Source organism: Cibotium barometz, chromosome 8 (assembly GCF_041138505.1).
Source record: "Cibotium barometz isolate CiBa-2024 chromosome 8, ASM4113850v1, whole genome shotgun sequence".
NCBI lineage: Eukaryota > Viridiplantae > Streptophyta > Polypodiopsida > Cyatheales > Cibotiaceae > Cibotium > Cibotium barometz.
Window position 1 is genome coordinate 18,130,274 of NC_141053.1, and position 4,602 is coordinate 18,134,875.

Here is a 4,602-nt window from a genome sequence, read left to right on the forward strand (position 1 = left end):
ACAGTCCTCTCTCCCGAGCATCCTTTACATCCAGTGTTGTCCGATGAGCACATTGGTTCTGTGTTCATGGCCAACTATGATGACTTGATAGATTTGCACAGGAGGGTGAGGGTAATAGAGAGGGAGTAGACTATTATTTGATGAGTTGCACTAGGCCAAAGGGAATCCTTGACCAGGATACAGTGGATGATCATGGGTTTTATTTTGATGTCCATAGCATGATTGTGGTAGGCTGGTTTTACCAGCAGATTGGACATCGTCGGGGGAGTCTTGAGTTCCAGTAGTGGGAGTTAGAGGCATTTCAGTACTCTCATCTAGTGCTTGCTACTAGGCTCTCTCTTGATCTAGTACATAGCCAAAAGCACACTTCTCACGTGCATTTTTGGCTTTGAGTCTAGCTGGGCTACTTAGATTTATTCGCAGTGAGACTAATCTCAGATTAGCTGGGGTAGCTCATTTACATTATGCTTTGATCTATTTAGTTAGTGGTTAAACCTAGAGTAGTTGGGTTAGCTCACACTCTAATGTACTTAGTTTGATGTTTATATCTTATGAGTTATGTCTTTATTGAGGATCATTGTATTTAGGTTGATGTTCACGGTTTATGGATTTTTTTAACACTTTAGCTACCATATTGTTTGTAATCCCACTTTTCCCCATGCCATCATATCCAAACATCACCTGATGGTGACCAAACTTTGTGAGCATGTGGGGAGGGACAATGTTTGGGTTATTAATTAGAACCTAGTGTAGATTTTTCAAGTCTCTTAGTTCTCAAGAGGCCATATAAAATTCTGCTCTTCCCCATGTCATTCTACCCAAACATGCTCTGATGGTGACCAACCTTTGTGAGCATGTGGAGGGGACCTCCCCACATGCTCGCAAAGTTTGGCCCCACCATTGGATGATGTTAGGGTTATCAATCAGAACCCAGTGTGGATTTTTCAAGTCTCTTAGTGCTCGAGAGGCCATGGAAAATCACACTCTTCCCCATGCCATCGTACCCAAACATGCTCCGATGGTGAAAAAACTTTGCAACCATGTGGGGGGGACCCCACCCACATGCTTGCAAAGTTTGGTCACCATCAAATGATGTTTAGGTTATCAATCAGCACCCAATGTGGATTTTTCAAGTCTCTTAGTGCTTGAGAGGCTAGGAAAAATCCCCATGTTACAATCAAGATATATGCTTGAAATATGTAGATGTGCTATCCACTCATCTACATAAACAACATTGTGAAGGCTATGAAGGGATAAGAGCATTGCCTCTAAGTCTGATATGATATGTAAAGTAGATGGTGTGTCTCTACACTCCTATGGATCCATGGTCTATCTCTACGATGAGGTCCACAATAGACGAGCAACCCTCCTCGTGGCCCTCTTTGTGTGACTCCATGCTAGACCCTAAGCCTAACACAGACGGGCAGGCCAATGTGAAAGGCTAATGTGAAAGGTTCAATGCTTAGTGCTAATAAGATAATAATCTAGCACTAATGAAGCTATAAACCACTACTAATGATAGATTTAAAGCCCACTAATTATTCTTCAATCCAAGAGAAAAAAGGAGAGTGAAAACAATGTGAGAGAATGAGGGGGGGAAATCTTAGCGATTTTATAATCTTGATTGAGGTCCGGTGGCATACATTTTAGGGTTTACAACAAACAACCCAGATGTATGCGTGGTTTTAGGGTTGGTGAAACAAACAGCCCCGATGGCTTCGATTTGTTGTAGGTATCCCGATTGAGATAAATGGATGTCTTTGATTTTGACTACGTATCTCGATCGAGATACATGGATGGTCTTGATTCGACCACATATCTCAATCGATATATGGAGATGACATTACTGATTATGCTGAATGTACATCTAAGTGGGTAAGTCGAGGGGGATCCATTATGGCACTCACGTGCATCCAAGTGGCCTACATATCTCGATCGAGATAGCGAGGTGGCAGTGACATGTATGAGTGACATGGATGGTGACTTCCCTTCTGAGCCTGCTCTGGCATGGCAGTTGTTAATATCTCGATTGAGATAGCGAGGTGGCAGTGACATGTATTAGTGACATGGATGGTGACTTCCCTTTCGAGCCTCTAATGGCATGGCAGTTGTTAATATCTTGATTGAGATATAGGGTTTTTGGCTCATGAGGGAAATGCCATGTTTTTATTGATGGTGATATCTCAATTGAGATACTCCGCCTGAGAGCTTCCCTCGTTGCATCGATGTCCTATTTTCAGAGAGAGTGAACGAAGGTGAGTACCCTCACCTTGCAACCACCCTTTTGATAACTACATAGGAATGACAAACACTTTGTAGCAATGCCATACCAGCTCTTCTCTCTCTTCGACCTCCAATGTAATCAGCCATGTTGGGATGATCGATCAATGCGTCAAGCATGTATGACTATGATGAAGGCATGAGGCATTTGAAATAGGATTGGAAGATTGCACGGGCACCACGGCGGCATTGCATCCCTGACTTTTATAGTTCTTATCCACACTATGGGTACCTAGAGGAGGATGGTTCTAGTGGAAGAGAAGGCAAGCGATGCATCCCCGAGTTTAATAGTTCTTTCCTATATCCACACTATGGGAACCCAAAGAAGGGTGGATTCTTGTGGAAGAGAAGGGTTTCTTGATGAGGACGGGAAGGGTTGGTTCATGTGGATTTTGTAAACTCGGGGATAGTTGTGGAGAAATTGGTAGAGGGAGAGGATAGGAGGGGCAAGGCTTGGATGGTTGCCAATGGTACATGGTGCTCCTTTCTCTTTCTCTCACCAATTATCCTTTTCCTCTCCTCCTCTTGAGCTTGGTGGATGGGAGGAAGTCTAGTCTTATCACATTTTTGACTCCTACGGCTTTGAGAACTATTCTCAAGGAAGCTAACAGAGAAAAAAAAATTAGGGCTCAACGATGGGATGCTAATCAGGAAAAACTTGGACACAAAAAAGGGCCTTCTAAGAAATGCCATGTTAGATTTTTCTAGAAAAATGTGGTGATGGCTAAATTTTTGTAAATCAAAATAATTTTTTTCGAAGATTATTGATTAGGAATCTACTCTTTGAGATCTTTCCAATGATATATAGCATGATGGGTAATTTTTCATATTCAAGAAGTTTCCAAATAAGTGATGACATGGCATGTAGCTAAAGATTGTAGATTAGGAATCTACCCTTTGAGATCTTTCCAATGATACGTAGCATGATGAGTAGTTTTTCATATTCTCAAGTTCATATTAAAGAAGTTCCCAAATTGGTGATGACATGGCATGTAAGACAGCAAGATGGTGGTCATAAAAGTCGAAATCCGCTAAGGAGTGTGTAACAACTCACCTGCCAAATCAACTACTCCGGGGACTCACCTAAAAATATGTAAGTATACCACATGAGTTGAAATGAAGGGATTTTCTTAATTTAAAAATTTAGGGTAAATTTACATAAATACATTTACAAAAGGGTTTTTAAAATTGATTTTGAAAAAAAAACCCATAAGTCTATAAAGAAAAAGGGGTCATGTTATTCATGAAACTTTCACATGTATGGGGGTTTTTTAATACCCATTGAGTATATGTGATACATAGGGTTTCTTAGTAGTACACTCCCTGAGATCAACTAACCCTAAAAATGGATGGTGCTAAAGCGCATGACCTATACCCGGCCACCAATGTAAGTGTGAGGCCCCAATGAGTATGATGACATAGGGGTCGTAGCATAGCTTTGGGCGACATGAACCTGAGTGAAACGACCTCTAGAGTGCAGATCTTGGTGGTAGTAGAGCAAATATTCAAATGAGAACTTTGAAGATCGAAGTGGAGAAAGGTTCCATGTGAGCAACAATTGGACATGAGTTAGTCGATCCTAAGAGATGGGCCAATCCTGTGTTAAGGGCGCACTGTACGCCACACATCGAAAGGGGTAACATGCCACATCATCACCAAAATTTGTAAACTTCTTGAATATCAAAAATTTCCCATCATGCTATATATCATTGGAAAGACCTCAAAGAGTAGATTCCTAATCTACAATCTCTGGAAAAAATTGATTTGATTTGAAAAAATTTAGCCATCAACCCATTTTTCTAGAAAAAGTTGACATGGCATTTCTTAGAGGGCCCTTTTTTTAGTCCAAATTTTGCCTAGTATGGTACTAGAGATGTGTGCTTATATAGAAAAATTAGCTTATCCACTTCACATCGCATGGTATTTCCTATCTATATAGTTTATAACTGATTGGATAATTAAGATAATATATTGATAAAAAGATATCTATTATCCACTTAAAAAATATGTTATTAAAAATAAATATTTAAAAATCTAACTAGTTATCATATCTAAAGATAATTTTTTTATCTTTTCTTCGATAATATAACTACATTTTCTTCCATAATTTATTTTTTCAAATTTTATTTAACGGTTTTTCCTAAATATAATAATTTTTCTATGAAATGTTAAATTCTAAAAATCAACTTTTTAAAATGAAATAACATGGACTTTTAGAAAATTACTATTTTCATAATTATAAATATAATCCTTATAAATTAGTTATTTTATTTTTATATACAAATTATATATTTATTCTTTAAAATTATATATATTTATTCT